At 34.6% G+C, this 18,692-nt stretch overlaps 1 long non-coding RNA gene across 1 annotated transcript; it reads right to left on the bottom strand.

Moving 5' to 3' along the window:
- Positions 1 to 8,065: 8,065 nt before the first annotated feature.
- Positions 8,066 to 12,776, bottom strand: LOC128014681 (uncharacterized). Its single transcript, XR_008183619.1, has 4 exons — positions 12,453 to 12,776; positions 12,203 to 12,265; positions 9,135 to 9,185; positions 8,066 to 8,995 (listed from the first exon to the last, which is right to left on the bottom strand). It is a non-coding gene; the product is annotated as an uncharacterized LOC128014681 (long non-coding RNA).
- Positions 12,777 to 18,692: the final 5,916 nt, after the last annotated feature.

Genomic DNA, 18,692 nt, shown 5'->3' with positions numbered 1-18,692 from the left:
ACAATTCAAAGTATTTAATTGCCTGCATCTCTCTAGGACCTAATTGGCCAAAATATATACTAATGCGGATCCCAACTGTACACGCTGTCACCAAGCCCCTGCCTCTCTGGCTCACATGTTTTGGTCATGCCCAAGCATAGGCACATTCTGGTCTGAGATATTTAATACATTCACCTACATCTGTAAAAAGAATATGGATCCAGATCCTATAATTGCAATATTTGGGGTGGTACACTGTAAATTTGGGGTATCAAGAGGCCAATCTCAATTAATAGCATTTTCTACACTGTTAGCTCGTCGACTAATTCTTACAAATTGGAAATCTTCCTCACCCCCAAAACACTCACGTTGGGTGTGCGAAACTATGTCCTTCCTCCGGCTTGAAAAGTTAAGAACTATAGTCCAAAACTCAGCAGAAAGGTTTCAGAATGTATGGCAACCTTTCTTGGATTATTACGAAACTGCATTTGATGCTAATTCTTTAGATTAAAAAAAAAAAAAAAAAAGGTATGTTGTCATCTCCTCTTTTCCCCTCTCTTTTTTGTTTTGTTTTTGTTTTTGGGTGCTCTATGTGCATTCTCAATATTTGTGTGAACCTTGGATGCCAATCTGCGACGAAAGGAGATATGTGAAATAATGTATAAAGTATGAGGTTTGTGGATGGGGATGCCTTGTATGACATAAGAGAATGTATGTCGGTTTGTGTTATGTACATTTAAAACAATAAAAACACTTTATACTCAAATGTCAAAAAGGTTACTCAAATCAATGAACAGCACTAATAAAGCCCCATTCTTACAGATCATTAACTAAAAAAAGTTGGTTTAGGGTTTGGTTACTCTTTAATACATTTAATCTTTGAATAAGGTTTTTTTTTTTTTTTTTTTGAACATTTAAATACATTACAGTTAATGTACAGTACAGTTTTGTAACTTGTGAAAATTACATTTAAAATTTTAATTTTTAGTTTTCATTTACCTGTACATAAGCACAACGTAGTGTTAATTTTCAAACTCTATTTACCGTGGTAAAGTGTCTGAAAACAATTAATATTATTATTAGAATAAAACTGCCAAATTTTTTAACTGTAGAGCTGTAGCTGAATAGTTAGGCCTACTACATTATGGTGGAACTTAATATTTAATAACATTTTCTGAAGTGGTACTTGCCTTGGTATAAAAAAGTTTGAGAACCAATGGTTTAAAGAAATGGTATAAAATGAAATCCTGCTTTTTAAGAACTTTTCAGTAAACCATTTCTTCTTTCCCCTTGTAGAGTCATCAAGGATCCAGTTTATTATTGAAACATTGGTAAGAAATTGTTCATCTGCTACATTGCACTGTCACTTCTGCTAGAGATGCTTTGACCTTTTGTGATAGGTTTTGGTTGTACTTCGTTTAATAAAAATGTACTGAATTTGATTTTTTTTTTTTTTACTACACTGTAATGTTAGTTTTGTGATTAAAACAGTGTAACTGGGGCCTCTGAAAACACTGCTTATGAATAATTTGTGAATTGTAAACTTTCATCTGAATAAATGAAATGGTTGGTTCTAACATTTTAGAGTCTCCTTCGGTAGAAATCTCATTCTGCATTCCCCACGGTAAAGAAGACACAGTCCCCCCTCGGGATGCCCTTACAGCGGTCCTGGTTGAAGGTTCCCTTCTCAAACTGTGCAACACATTTTCACTGCACAAATGTACACATCTCGTCATGAGACATTACTAAAACATGTTTTTTTACAGAAACTGTAGTTTTCCACCAAAATAAAAGATCAACTGATTTCAGTCATAAAAGGTACAAGGGTTTCTTTTGCAAGTGCTGCAAAATATTTTTCAAAAACCTTTAAATATTATTGTATTTGGATTGTTCTACTTCATGTTTTTAACAATACAACCATGCATACTATGCATAGTAAAGTTTGGGATTATTTTCATCTGATTTATACAGTATGTTTCCAAAATAAAACTGCGGTTTTACAGTTTTGAGCATGTGATAGTTTAAGTTGATTGTTAAAGCCATTGCTGCCAGTCATTTGATTGTTAGCCTTTATCATGTACTAGGATCTAATTGAACATACAAGTGTGTATTTATTCATGTGTCAGGTACGACGTTGAAATAACATCGTGTTATAAACGTTGATTAACTTTTCAATGTCAACACCTCATTCAGCGTTAATCCAAGGTCTGCAGAACGACCATAATTCACCTGTGATTTCAGTGTCTCTGCAGGGGATTATAGATCAACAGCGCCACCTGCTGTCGACACGCGGCTATTGATAGTAATGCTTCAGTCAAAAATAAGTAATAATTCAAACTTAAAATAAAATATATAAATTAATAGTTTATATTTTAATATCCTTTAAAATATAATTTACTTCTGTGAAAAAAAAAAAAAAATCATTCTGATCCCAAACTCTGACAGGTGTGTGTGTGTAGCACTTACACACTAATGCCCCACAATAATAAACATGTTAAATACACATTAGAGGAGGAATATAATTTATATAGGAGGATATAATTTTATATGTAATATTACATTTCATTTTCATCATCATCTATAAGATTTCATGATAATTTCTGTTCAACTTTTTTTCTCAGTTGATAATTCCATCCACAATTCATAAAACACCACAAGCAACTGAGGTACAAAAAGGCTTGACTTCCAAAAGTCATTGAAATCATTTTAAAAAAAATCCCAACGACAGGTTAAAATAAAATAAAAAATAATAAAAAAAAGACTCAGGTCAAATAATAATTTATAAACAATGAACTGTTTTACAAAAACTTCCTGCTCCGATATCCAGATATGAAGAAAAAAAAAAAAAGTCTACGGAGTCTCGATCTGAATCAACCGAGTCGCGAACATGCGCCGAAGTGCCGATCTGAATCAACCGAGTCGCGAACATGCGCCGAAGTGTCGATCTGAATCAACCGAGTCGCGAACATGCGCCGAAGTGTCGATCTGAATCAACCGAGTCGCGAACATGCGCCGAAGTGTCGATCTGAATCAACCGAGTCGCGAACATGCGCCGAAGTGTCGATCTGAATCAACCGAGTCGCGAACATGCGCCGAAGTGTCGATCTGAATCAACCGAGTCGCGAACATGCGCCGAAGTGTCGATCTGAATCAACCGAGTCGCGAACATGCGCCGAAGTGTCGATCTGAATCAACCGAGTCGCGAACATGCGCCGAAGTGCCGATCTGAATCAACCGAGTCGCGAACAGGCTCCGAAGTGTCGATCTGAATGTAGCGCCTCTCTAGCGTGCTCAACTATAATGAGAGGTGGCTATTTTGAGTTCTTTAAATATCTTTCAAATCAAATAAGTGAGGATTCACAAATAAATAAATGTATGAGTATCTGACTTGTGTGTGATTACTATCTTTTTAAATGAAATACTATTCCCCTTTAAATCACAATTTAAGCAGTAATATTCACACTTTAACAGGAAATTAAAAGTCTTGGAATTACTCTTCTCCTATAAACAATTTCAAATGTAACCCAAATTTTACTTTTTTCTTAATTAACTTGAAATATCAAAAGAGTCAGTAACCACAAAGGTTTAAAAATATATAAAACAGATTTATTTAGAAAAGAATGTCAGAAATTAAATATGTCTGGTCAAACTCACTTCTCACATCACAGATGCATTTAAATTCACATTCAACAAATAAGGGCCCAAGAAAATAAAATAGCCGGCAGAAACCTATCTTAAAATGAAATACCATACAAGTGTTCAAATGATGCAGGCCTGAATGTAGCTCGGGTACGTTGTAGCCTTAAACCCAATGGCTGTTTCACCATGCAGGCCAAACAAACAAATTTTACCTTTCTTCAATGTGCATGTAATCTCACGTGCTTCGGATCAACGGCGTCAGCAGCAGAAGACAGGAGAGGATGAAGAGAAGGTTCACATGGTTGACGATCTCAGCAAAGTCCATCACTGGACAACGCTATCAGTATCCGGGAAAGTCTTTGATCATCGTCGGTTTCATATTTTCACACAGGCTTAACTAATTAAGGTCGCTGGGCGCTATTTTATCAGCAAAGTCCATGCAAAACACTAACCACTAAATCAGCGGCTAATTTAAACTTATGTCTGTCGTGACGGATGAGTTTTTCACTCAAACAAACAGAACTATAACCACTAATTACTTGTATAAGTGTTCGTGTTGAACACTTTAATTTTCAGGTGCATTACATTAACAGTAGCCGTCATTTCCCCCCTCACAAACTCACTCACGTTCGTCTCACTGACGTCTGTCTCTCACTTCCTTTTTACCCTCGACCTCTCCAGTGATTGGCTCATACACAAAACTTTCAGAAATAAAATAAATTCACAAAACATTTGTATAACTCTTTCTTACCATTTTCACAGGCATCTTTTAAACATTTTCACATATATTATTACCCAACAAATATTTAACATTTTAAATGCTGTATACCGTAAATGAACATTACACCATATGTATTTCTCTCATTGAGCAGAATCAACATTTCTTTGCCGAAATGTTAATTAATTTTAACCTTTTTTAAGCTTAGACTATTTATTAAACTATGAAATTAATTATTCAAACTAGTACATACTAAAGAACATTATTTCAACCAGGTTACATGAATCAACCGAGTCGCGAACATGCGCCGAAGTGTCGATCTGAATCAACCGACTCGCGAACAGGCTCCGAAGTGCCGATCTGAATCAACCGAGTCGCGAACAGGCTCCGAAGTGCCGATCTGAATCAACCGAGTCGCGAACAGGCTCCGAAGTGCCGATCTGAATCAACCGAGTCGCGAACAGGCTCCGAAGTGCCGATCTGAATCAACCGAGTCGCGAACAGGCTCCGAAATGCCGATCTGAATCAACAGAGTCGCGAACATGCTCCGAAGTGCCGATCTGAATCAACCAATCAATCAATAGCACATTTCATACACAATGGTAATTCAAAGTGCTTTACATAAAAGAAAGTAAAATAATCATGAAGAAAAATAATAACAAAAATAAAACAAGCAATTTTAAAACTTTTAAAATGATTAAAACATTTACTTAAAATGAATTTAAAAACAGTTAGAAAATGATTTTACATTAAAAAACAACAGCGAAAATATAGTGCAATCAGTTCGGACATTGCAGAGTGCTCATTCAATAAATGCACAGCTAAACAGTTGAGTTTTAAGTCTAGATTTAAATGTGACTAGTGTTTTAGCACATCTGATCTCTTCTGGAAGATGATTCCAACTGCTAGCGGCATAGTAACTAAAAGCGGACTCCGCTTGTTTTGTGTGAACGCTTGGTATTTCTAACTGACTCTCCTAATGATCTGAGTGCTCTGTTTATATTCAGTGAGCATATCTGCAATATATTTCATTCCTAGGTCATTTGAGACTTATAGATGAGTAAAAGTACTTTAAAATCAATCCTAAATGTAACTGGAAGCCAGTGTAAGGACCTGAGGACTGGTGTGATATGCTCAAATTTTCTGGTTCTAGTCAGAATCCTGGCAGCAGCGTTCTGGATGAGCGCAGCTGTCTAATGGTCTTTTTTAGGGAAGCCCGGTGAGGAGCCCATTACAATAGTTCACCCTGCTGGTGATAAAGGCATGAACAAGTTTCTCCAAGTCTTGCCTGGAAACAAAACATCTGATTCTTGCAATGTTGTTTAAATGATAGTATGCTGATTTAGTTACTGCTTTGACATGACTACTGAAACTAAGGTCTGTCTCCAGAATCACACCAAGATTCCTGACTTGATTTTTAGTTGTTTGACCCCTAGAGTCAAGGCATGCATTCACCTTGAACAATTCATCTTTGTTTCCAAATACAATGACTTCAGTTTTTTGCTTGTTTAACTGAAGAAAGTTCTGGCACATCCAACTATTAATTTCTTCAAAGCATTGGCAGAGGGAGTCAATGGGGCTGTAGTCATTTGGAGATAAGGCTAGGTAAATCTGGGTATCATCAGCAGCTGTGATAAGCAATTTGGTTCTTTCTCATTATTTGACTTAGTGTAAGGAGTTTTATGAAATATTTATTTTTTACCACTCATGCCTTTTTGTAAATAAACATATTAGCGGACATTCTAGCTTTAATAGTGTTTGAACTTAAAGGCTTAGTAATTAAGCAACAAATCTTTTTTATGGATGGTAACTGTAATTATTACTGAAATATTATTAGTAATGAATTAGTTACTGCAAAATAAAATCATTAAAATAACTAAATTACTACTTACTGCTCAACTCTGACTTTCAGTGAAAAAAAAAAAGGTTGGAACATTCTCCTGCTGAGAAATAATTGATAAAAATGTAAGAAAATTTTTAGTGCTCAAGAGACATTTTTCATATCCAGCTTATTTGACATTCAATATCTCAGGACATAAATAAGGTAAGTTAAGATGTATATGTTTAAAATTTTGTGGTAATAGTATAAAGTTTCTAAAAGTTACAGTATTTTGTAATGAAACAGGACTTTTTGTTTCGCTCTTGACTCGCTGGAGTATACTATTTAAATACTGTTGCTTTCTGAGTGCCATACACAAAAATACCAACTCATAACTCCACGAATATAGCAAGGAGAGTCAAAAGTTATAGTCTGATTCTACTGTGACGATCCAAGGGGCTGGAGTATTTTATTTTGTCCAGCAGGTGTCTCGGGGTAACACTTTTTGTGTCTTTAGGTTAAGTGCTGTGATGCAGGTGTGGAAAATTGATTGTGATTAACCATGTTGCTTATAAGATGCTGGCTTTCTTACCCTCTGGAGGGAAGGAGATTGGGGCTTGGTCTCGGCTGGTCTTGCTGTTTGGTGGTCAGGCGGACTTTCTCACGCTCTCCAGTCCAAGGCTTGATGTTGTGTTTTTGTATCTTTATATTTTTTATGTTTTATAATATCTTCAAATCTAAATGACAGATTATTGTATAATTGGGCTCATTTTAATCCAAAGAATTTCAATTTTCCATGAGCTATGCATGTTTCATGAAGTTATGAATGGAAACGTAACCTATGTTTTTTTCTCAATTGGACAGCGATTTTAAAAAAGTGGACTTTTTTGCACTAGAGCACTAGAGTAACAAGTGAAAAAAATGAGCCTAGAGCCCTGTTGTTTTATTCTACGTCATGAGACCTTTCAGATGACATATGGCACATGAGTATCCGAGTTGTGTGATATTTTTATAAATATTAGAGTACATGGCAAAATTATTATTATTATTTTTGTCAGCAAATAACTTGGCACTATTTTGGAGTAATGTTCAGACTCTAAGCTTTCAAATGATATCTATTTTTTCTTGATTTTAATTCAGCAGTTTGAAAAATATGATTCGTAATAGTATCATAGTACAAGCTCACATTCTAATCCTGAAAGTCTTAAATGCTTATGTCTTATAACATCACCTGTGTACCTAATTACTGATTGTCTGATGAGTGTATAATTGCTGAACAAAAAGAGGTTTCAATCACAAAACGAAGATGATAAAACCGTCCGTTTGTTTGCATGCTTTGTTAAATATTTACATTTTAAAAGCATCGATGTTTTAACTATAGAATAAGTGATACATTGGTCATATTGATTTAATTTATAAGGACTCAAGGTTAATCACATATAAATACACTTATTTCTATTTTATTTATTTCTTTTTAACGCGTATGAAAATAGCCTGTTTATTCAGTCGATTCTGTTTCTGTTTATAAGCCACAGTAGCCGTCACATTTAGAATGAATGATAATATCATTATTTTTATAAAAGCTCCCGAACAAATTATTATATTCATTATTATATTTTTTTTGATGTGAGCTAAACTCTCGAGACGAGGCTTGTGACAGATAATATACGTTACTAAGTAAATACATATAATTAGAATATCATCAAAAAGTTGCGAACTTTTTCGCGAACACTAATTCCATTCAAAAAGTGAAACTTGTATATTATATTCATTCATTACACACAGACTGATATATTTCAAATGTTTATTTATTTTAATTTCGATGATTATAACTGACAGCTAAGGAAATTCACAAATTCAGTATCTCAGAAAATTAGAATATTGTGAAAAGGTTCAATATTGAAGACACCTGTTGCCACACTATAATCAGTTAATTAACTCAAAACACCTGCAAAGACTTTAAATGATCTCTCAGTCTAGTTCTGTAGGATACACAATCATGGGGAAGACTGCTGACCTTACAGTTGTCCAAAAGATGACCTTTGACACCTTGCACAAGGAGGAGAAGACACAAAAGGTCATTGCAGAAGAGGCCGGCTGTTCACAGAGCTCTGTGTCCAAGCACATTAATAGAGAGGAGAAGGGAAGGAAAAGATGTGGTAGAAAAAAAGTGTACAAGCAATAGGTATAACTGAAATCCATACGTTAAACATTTTGTTGTCTAAGAGCTTCATGTTACAACTTAACAGAAGAAATGTCAGTGACATAAGACAATAACATATTTAATTGTGTATTATGTAAAATGCCTGTAATTATTGCTTTAACTGTATTGATCATTTCTGCTTAAATACAGTCTTCATCTACTTATATGATTTTTATTATCCAAAAACTGTACAAATACTGTGGCATATGGACATTACTCTGACTCTGAATTTGAACGTTTCTATCATTTTTCAACATAGAAACATGCATTTTCTGTAAAGCTGCATTAAAATGTGTATTGTGAAAATCTGTATATGACAAAATCAAGCTCTTTTAATAAATTCATTTATATTCTTTTCAGGAACCATTTTACTTTAAGAGGCTAACATCAGAAGAGAATACATATTTGATAGTGAATCTTATGACAGTAATCTTTGAATGCTATCACATTTTACCCACAGTATGAATGTATTGATGTGGAGTATTGTACTATAAAGCACTGAACTATGAAACACATCACTGCTGGAGAGGATTCTTATTCATTAGAGCCAAGTTTTCCATAGACTGAGTCCTGGATATTTCCTTTTCTTCATCATCATCTTTATTTTCAAGACGAGGGTGTAATGTAAAAATATCACCTGTGATGTTTTTGAAATGAAGGGACGGTTAGTTTAAGGCTATAATAACTTCAAATAATATGTAATACATACGGCAGCACAAAGTTAGTTTAAGACTGTAATAAGACTATAATAACTTCAAATAATATTTAATACATACGTAAGCTCAAAGGAGTGAATTCAGCGAGTGATTCCTTTAACGCGTAATACCCTGTTGAAGAAACACAACATGAGGAACAGCAAACACTGCTCAGACTTTACAGACAGATAAAGTTTCCTCAGTAAGACTGGCTTCAGAATGATGATTCTTCTTCTCAAATGCTTTAGTCTCAGACTGAATACATTCAAATGCAGATTGTCTTCATGTTAATACACCATGTGATAAGATATTTATGTTTTTGAAATGAATTACACACAACACCGAATGAAGCGCTCGACTTATAAGCTACGTCAACATCTTTGTCTACGGGGACAAATTTTCTTTCTGTCTCTCAAACTGTGCTGTTCTTGAACTCTTCCTCATCTTCAGGAATGAGTTTTCTTTCTTCATCTTCAGGAATGAGTTTTCTTTCTTCTTCATCTTCAGGAACGAGTTTTCTTTCTTCTTCATCTTCAGGAACGAGTTTTCTTTCTTCATCTTCAGGAAGGAGTTTTCTTTCTTCTTCATCTTCAGGAATGAGTTTTCTTTCTTCTTCATCTTCAGGAAGGAGTTTTCTTTCTTCTTCATCTTCAGGAATGAGTTTTCTTTCTTCTTCATCTTCAGGAAGGAGTTTTCTTTCTTCTTCATCTTCAAAAACGAGTTTTCTTTCTTCTTCATCTTCAGGAACGAGTTTTCTTTCTTCTTCATCTTCAGGAATGAGTTTTCTTTCTGTCTCTTCAGTGCTGTTCTTGAACTCTTCTTCTGCTGTTGACACAGATTCTTTTATTTCTGTGTCAGGTTTTAAATCTGTAGAATTGACCTAAAAACTCAATTTTAATGACTTCGAAACTTTCCAAATTGAATATAGAATGAAAAGTGAACGGATCTGATGCACGAGTGTAACGCTGAGGTTAGTTTTAATTTTGTCTGCTTGAAGAATAATGCAGTCATCAGTTATGAGAAGAAAAGGCGAGCTTTGGAACAAATTATTACGTCATACAACTGCGTCTTTAAAGGACTGTTCTGTGGCACATTTACCCGCGGTCTGTCACTGTAAACTGTCAATCATCTTAATACAGCCACATCTCATGTCATTTTACTCTGCTTAGATTTTAAATTATTATTATTATAAAACATTTTTTTACATAATCATGCATTCAAAAATTGATGGCCAGAAGCCTACTATGTTGTAGATGAATTATAAAACAAATAACATATATATATATATATATATCTGCATATATATATATATATATATATTTTTTTTTTTTTTTTACCATATTAAATGATTATTAGTATTTACTTTTTTTCTTTTTTCTTTTATTGAACAGACTGTCAACACATTCAAAACAATTACAAAAAAAAAAAAAAACATAAAGCATTAAACATATCAAATGAGAAGCGAAATAAACAATATTAAAGGAATACATAAACTGCACAAGCATGCATAACTCAAATAGCTTTTTGTTTCTTTGAGGACAATATGGACTCAATAAAATGTTTCACTTAATTTTTAAATGCTATAAAACAAATTTTCGTTAAATATATATTTGTGAATATGTAGTTTAGCCATTAAAATTAAAAATTCAATAAGAACAAAAGTGTGGATCTTTTCATCTTTAGAGTTTTCAATAATGCCTAAAATATAAATACATCTTTCCACTGTAAAGTAACATTTTAGACAACGTTGAGATTTTTCCCCCCAATCAACATTATTCCCAAATTGATTAATTTGGTTTTGAAGCAACATCCTTCAGGAAAAGGGCTCTTATTGATCTGTTACAATTATTACAGTGATAGCAGAAACATATTTTACATATAGAGGAGTGATTGGGTGAGAGCTGTTGAAATTGCTAATAATTTTTTCTTTTTTTGCTGTCTAGACAACATACATATTTTAGGAGAGACTGTGCCTAAAATTATACTTAGCTTAGAACTTGCTCTAATATCTAATAATAATAATTATAAATAAAAATATAATTTTTTTATATAAAATGTCCTTATTATTCTAAATAAAGTAATGGTGTGGTGAAAAATTATGTTTGTAAATAAAATTATATGCTATAAAAGAAAAGAAAATGCTGAAAGTTTGTTAATATAAAAATTGCAAAAAATATGAAAAATTGAACCTGACAAGTTGTCTAATCTAGTTGATTTTAAAACTATTGTTTATTAGTTAGAGAAGTCCAGATAATAGGGTTTGGGCGTCGTGACGTCATTATTTGGCGTGGCCCTCCTTTACTGCTACTCGGACTAATGCGCAGTGTTTAGACATACTCCCTCTCATCCGTGTGTCTTAATTTGATTAACTGAAAATCTATTTCAACCATGGTAAACAGTTGCTGTATTGTGGGGTGTAATAGCGCAACACATAATCGCCATGGGGAAAATAAAATGAGAATGGATTAACTTTGCACGGTTTTCCTGCTTGGAGGCACGACTACGGAGACCATAACATCTGAATATTCATTTATATAGCTTAAGTCAACATTGAAAATAAGGGAAATTTCCCGGGTTGCTCATCCAAAATACGGGCAGATTTCAACATTCATCTTTTTGTTGCTATCTCTCTGCTGACATAAAAAAATTTGAACTACAAAACTGATGCATTAACTACAGATTGGCGTGAAATCGTGCTCTCACAACAACCACGCCATCTTAAAAAGCCCAACATCACGCTAAGGTTGCTCTCAAGTAAGCAAGACGATGCTTTGAAAACATCTGTTTCGCTGGAAGGACAAGGAGTAGCAACAGGACAACAACACAGAGACTTGACAGGTCTGATGGAGGGGCTAACGGGATATTTTACAGGAAAATACTAAAACGGGAAGACAGCGGAAAAGAGCTCAAATACATGAAAACTCCGGAAAAAAAACGGGAGGATTGACAGCATTGGACTACAAAATACATCACTGCTGGAGAGGATTCTTATTCATTAGAGCCAAGTTTTCCATAGACTGAGTCCTAGATATTTCCTTTTCTTCATCATCATCTTTATTTTCAAGACGAGGTTTTTTTTTTGTTGTTGTAAAAATCCAACCTTGTAATGTTTTTAGAAACATTTAATAACTTCAAGTAGTAATGCATACCTGAGCTCGCATATTTGTTTCGACGACAACTTGTTTTCCATCGAATTGGTGAAGAATCACGGCCTGGGGAACAGCAAACACCAGTGAATCAGCTTTACATGGACAAATTCAGTTTTTCAAATTAAGATTGGCTTCAGAATTATGATTTTCAAAATTCCCAGTCCAACCTGTAATTTTTTTTTAATGAAGGGACGGTTAGTTTAAGACTGTAATAAAACTATAAAAACTTCAAATAATATGTAATACATACGCCAGTAAAAAGGAGTGAATTCACCGAGTGATCCCTGTGACGAGCCTGCATCTGCTGAAGAAACACAACATGAGGAACAGCAAACACTGCTCAGACTTTACAGAGAGAGAAAGTTTCCTCAGTAAGACTGGCTTCAGAATTATGATTCTTCTTCTCAAATGCTTTAGTCTCAGACTGAATACATTCAAATGCAGATTCTCTTCATGTTAATACACCATGTGATAAGATATTGATGTTTTTGAAATGAATTACAGACACACAACACTGAATGAAGCGCTCGACTTACAAGATTTGTCACCATCTTCATCTTCAGGAACGAGTTTTCTTTCTTCTTCATCTTCAGGAATGAGTTTTATTTCTTTTTCATCTTCAGGAATGAGTTTTCTTTCTGTCTCTTCAGTGCTGCTCTTGAACTCTTCTTCTGTTGTTGACACAGATTCTTTTATTTCTGTGTCAGGTTTTAAATCTGTATAATTGACCTGAAAACTCATTTTGAATGACTTCGAAACTTTCCCAATTGAATATAGAATGTAAAGTGAACGGATCTGATGCACGAGCGTAACGCTGAGGTTAGTTTCACTTTTGTGTCACAAGCTTGAACAATAATGCTCTACCCAGCAGTCACCGCCCAGTTCTGAGGAGAAAAGGTGAGCTTTGGAAAAAACTATCTATCAATGTCATATAATTTACAACTGTTGCAATTACATGCACCCTGTCACTGTCAATTAACCCTGCTAATCAACAGATAATCTCATGTTATTTAACTTCCTACTGTATAGGAGAGAAATCTGCCAGCTGCGGGTTTGTGTGTGTGTGTGTGTGTGTGTGTCTATTTGTACACAAGATACTCGTTTTCAGTGTTTGGGAAATATTTTATTAAACTCCTGGGTCCGATGTATAAGGGACACAAAATCTCCAGTCCAAAGATATCAGCGAAAGTTTTTTTTCCAAGGCAAGTTTTTCACTTCACCACATCCATTCCACATTGAATAGCTTGTCGTCATTACATGGCTGTTAAAGGTCACTTACATTTTCATAATCCTTAATCTGTGCTCTAAAACTAACATAATGCATGTCTTTGTGTCATGCAAGGTCATCGTCAAATCTAGAGAAATGTTGAGACATGATGTATAATCCCATCGCGGAACATACGGGTTAGTTGCACTAAATTATAATAATAATAACACTAGGTTATAGTGTTATTATGTTTATTAGGTTTTTGTTTGATCTGTTTTATTATTGCTGTTAGCAATTGTTTTTTACTGCTACTCAACTTTTCAACTGTTACTATAAAATGATGAACTGAAATTAAATATTTTATTGCTGTTTGTCATTAATGTACAATGTTTTAAAAATACATATCATCAAAAAAATACTGAATTTAAATAAAAACTGTTGAATTCTAATTTTTTTTGTATTTTACATTTGCAATGACTTGGTTCAGCAGCTTTACAGCATTACGGATGGGTGTCTCAACTGTACCCATCACACTAAAAGCTGTTTATTAGTTAATTGTGGGAGATATGACCACTTGTGGATGTTAATATTTATTAATATATTGACAAATAAAGGAACTGTCATATGAAAAATCACTTATTTTCTATCCCTGGTTTTGGTGTGGTAAAAGAAAAAGCAAAAAGTTTACCAATTGTACCCAGTCTACTGTGTGTGGTTCCGCCAAAAATGAAACTTCTGTCATAGTCTCCCCAGGTTGTTCTAAACCTGCATTAAGATCTTTCTTCTGTTGAACACATCGGCAGGTTTTGGAGTCAGTCACGTCATCTCTCAGGTACGAGTGAAATGTGAGGCCACGGTCTAGAGTTCACAGTTTCCCCTGAGGAACAGCAGCCCGGCTCAGATTTCAGCCACGCAACGGCAGAGATGGCGTAATCTCAGTAAAAAGCGATTATACAGAGAATAGTTGAATTCACTTAAATTAAAATGCTACTTTGAGATGTAATTTTTTTTCTTCTGAAATTCTTGTTAAATGATTTTAATTTAACCTATGTAATATTGCCAACAATGCTGTATTCACCCAAATAAATTCAGTTTGTCTTGTATTTATTATGTGATTTTGCTTAATAATTCAATTCATGTTTATTTGTATAGCACCTTTTACAAATCGTTACAAAGCAACTTTACAGAAAATTATGTTTCTACAATATTTAGTAGTAGCTTGTATAGTAGTAGCTAGATAGATTTTGTAGTAGCTAGCAGTGGTGACTGTCAGTTTGTGCACGAATCAGTTCGAGAGTTCGGTGTGGGTTCGCGAATCATTTGAATCCACAGTTCGGGAGTTCAAAGCGGGATCGTGAATCATTTGAGTCAGTTCGGGAGTTCAAAGCAGGATCGCGAATCATTTGAATCCACAGTTCGAGAGTTCAAAGCGGGATCGCGAATCATTTGAATCCACAGTTCGAGAGTTCAAAGCGGGATCGCGAATCATTTGAATCAGTTAGGGAGTTCGTAGCGGGATCGCGAATCATTTGAATCAGTTCGGGAGTTCGTAGCGGGATCGCGAATCATTTGAGTCAGTTCGGGAGTTTAAAGCGGGATCGCGAATCATTTGAGTCAGTTCGGGAGTTCAAAGCGGGATCGCGAATCATTTGAGTCAGTTCGGGAGTTCAAAGAGGGATCGCGAATCATTTGAGTCAGTTCGGGAGTTCGTAGCGGGATCGCGAATCATTTGATCCAGTTCGGGAGTTCAAAGCGGGTTCGCGAATCATTTGAGTCAGTTCGGGAGTTCAAGGCGGGATCGCGAATCATTTGAGTCAGTTAGGGAGTTCACGAATCAAAGCTGTATATGGATAGGCATTTTTAATTAATTTAGTAGCTAGTTCTAATTACGTTTTCCACGCGTTTTTGGGTGTGATATGTGAACTCGTATTTTTTGTTTTAATGATTTGCCTTTTAACAGTATCACAAGCATTCATGAATGCATGTGAATTATCACAAAATTCAAGATATGGGGGTTAGAAAATGTATATCATTTTATGTAGTTAATCAATATCACACGAAGAGTGCCATTTCAGTTTTTCTCCAAAAATCAGCATGATTAAATCGTGATATTAAGTTACAACAAACAATAATTTAATTACAAATACAAAATGATGCAGAATATTGTAATATATGAATGAATAATAGCCTAAAGAACCTTTGTGCCAAAAGGGTTCTTTCTTGTCATTATAGAGCGTTTTTAGCATAAAAGGTTCTTTGGAGTTGAATAAAGAACCCTATGGTTCTATATAGAACCCCATTGAACCCTTTTTTCTAAGAGTGTTGTCCAGTAACTAATACTGTAATGCATTACTTTTTAAATAAATTAACTCCGTTACCGTTACCATATGGTTCATTGTCCGTCACTTTTTTTTTTTTAATGAATTAATTTTGACTGAAGTGCAGCCTAACCTGTTTGCAGCAGCGACGCATTGTAGGATTGGTGGATGCCAACCATTGTAAACACGAAGACGCACTGTGGACGTGTTTCCGTTTATTCAAGTATGTGCGGCATTCATGGCGAGTCAAGGCGAGAGCAACACGAGTTTCTCAAAGTGGAAATATGTTCATTATTTCACTTTAGTTGAGCATAAAGACAAAGACCTTTTAGTAAAATATAAGCTGTGTCTTTCTGGTTCGAATGTCCTATCCTAGTCCATGAATTTCCAATCCATGCGCTCAGATTTTGCAAACTGTACCCTCGGTTTTTATATCTGTACCCACGAATTCATAATCTGCGCGCGCACTTTCGCAATCCGTTCCCATGGATTTGTAAACTGTATCCTACTCACGGATTCATGCAGCAAGCTCCTACGTGTTAACATACAGTTTTAATGAATATTATTATGTGGAATGGGTCTACAGCAAAGTGTCTTAAGTGATTCTCTGTATGTTTTTCTCATACAGGTGAAACATTGTTGAAAACATGCACCTGTCTCTACTGTGGAGTCACCGGCTTTCAGTCAGATCCTTAGCATGATAACATAGATTTCATTTTTTAACAGCATTTATATAATACATACATATGTATATATATGTTTCTCGAAATTGATTATGAATAATTCAGATTGCTTTCATTTATTTATTTCAAAATGTTCTGTGTTATGTTGTCCATTGTTGATAGTTTTCATACTTAAGCTGTGAAAGGAACATTTTTAAGGGCTCAACACAACAGCTTTTATGATGCAGAAGCCACTTTAGTTTTTGATTCTGAATATATTATTCAGGTGTTTTGTTATTTATTTCAGAAATCCTTGTGATATACAACATTCAGTTTGTGCTGGTCTGACTTAATCAAAATAGTGTTTAAAAATGACTTTCTGTTTTACTTTGTGTTTGTTTAGAACATAACGCATAAAAGCACATTAATGAGAACATTAAAGAAAGTTCTTTAAAAAAGTAACTAAAACATTACTTTTAACAGTAATGCATCTCTTTTTGGTGCAAGTAATCAACAAAGTAATTGAGTTACTTTTTGAATTAAGTAACTAGTAACTGTAACTAGTTACTATTTCTTAGTAACTAGCACAACAATGCTGAGAGACCATTCTGAAGGCTCAGGAAACCTTTGCAGGTGTTTTGAGTTGATTAGCTGATTGGCATGTCACCATATTCTAATTGGTTGAGATAGTGAATTGATGGGTTTTTGTTAAATGTGAGCCAAAATCATCAAAATTAAAAGAACCAAAGACTTAAACTACTTCAGTCTGTGTGCACTGAATTTATTTAATACATGAGTTTTTACATTTTGAGTTTAATTACTGAAATAAATGAAGTTTTCCAGACATTCTAATTTATTGAGAAGCACATTTAACCCAAGTTGGGTTGTTTTTAACCCAGCATATTTTAGAGTTTATCATTTATTATATTTACCCATTAAAAATCTAAACTTTAATTTAAAAAATGGTGGATCTTTTCATCTTTAGAGTTTTCAATAATACCTAAAAGAAAATCTTTCCACTGTAAAGTAACGTTTTCATCGACATTGTTAACAATTAAATCAAGTACATTACAGACTGAGAGAAGTCCAGTGATTAGTAGCCGATTTCTAAACACCCTTGTTCTCGCAAATGCACCATGTTTGTAGTTTTTAAGCACTTTTAATTTGTGTATGTAGTTCTAAACCGAATCCAATATCCAAACTAAAAAAAACTACCTGAAATAATACACCATCCGGGTAATTGGCATAGGCTACTATTTTAACTAGCCGTGAGACACTTATTTTAATCAATGGAATCATCAAGTTTTTAAAGCTCCTTTCATACCAATCGCTCTTTGTCAGACACGTGGTTTTGTTGTGTGTGACGTCACCCTCTGCGCCATTTTTGAGGTATCGCTATTGACTGAAACAACCGCGAAGACAAGAATAGAAGTAAATAATAGAATAAATAACTAATATAACTACTAAGATAACTATCTAGATAATAAGTAAATATAACTCGCAAACCTGGAGAAGCAAAAGAACATTGTGAAAAGGCCGTACCGAGATAAACTCAATAATGCCAGGGACCGTTATATGGAGAAATTGTCATCCATTCATAACATAGATCCATATGAGCTGACTGCATTAAGTTGGAGTGCTGACCCTGCATTGCTACCTTCATCCTCATACTTAGACATTGTAAATTATATTGTTTATGGTATAGTGTTGTCAAAAGACCCGGTACTTCAGTACCAAGTCGGTACTAAAAAAATTTGAAAGTGACGGTACCAGGTTTCTTTAATTACCGGTAGTACCGAGGTCCCGTTCAAACCCGGTTCAGCGCTATGATTTCCGCCAAGCAGAAAACGAGGACGGAATCTCAAAATCCAGTCATGAAAATAAAACGTATATTTTAATATGGACAGTCATGGAATTTGTCAAAGTTAGCATAAATTAATCAGATCAAATCTCCATATGGACCAGTATCTGTAAATGTTAAGCCGCAAAAGTTGTTTGAAATATGAATCCGTGTTCTGCGCGTCTCTGTGTGAATGAATGGCAGAGACGTGCGGGTTTGTTTACTACATAGACTGAAGCACATGATGCTTGCATTAGCTTCGTGACCCCTTCTGTCATGAGACTAGATATGCAGCATATCACACAACAAGAACGTACCATTTTACCACATTTAAGACCAACACAATCCTCCCAATTGAACATGCTAGCATTGATACCTTCGATTATAAATTATTAGCTTTAATATATGCAGAGAGATTGAAAATAGTAATTGATAAAATAGTAGATGAAACTCAGTCTGCGTT

Source organism: Carassius gibelio, chromosome B25 (assembly GCF_023724105.1).
Source record: "Carassius gibelio isolate Cgi1373 ecotype wild population from Czech Republic chromosome B25, carGib1.2-hapl.c, whole genome shotgun sequence".
Taxonomy (NCBI): Eukaryota; Metazoa; Chordata; class Actinopteri; order Cypriniformes; family Cyprinidae; genus Carassius; species Carassius gibelio.
The sequence above is the reverse complement of the archived record's forward strand: the minus strand, read 5'-3'. Positions and strand labels throughout refer to the sequence as shown.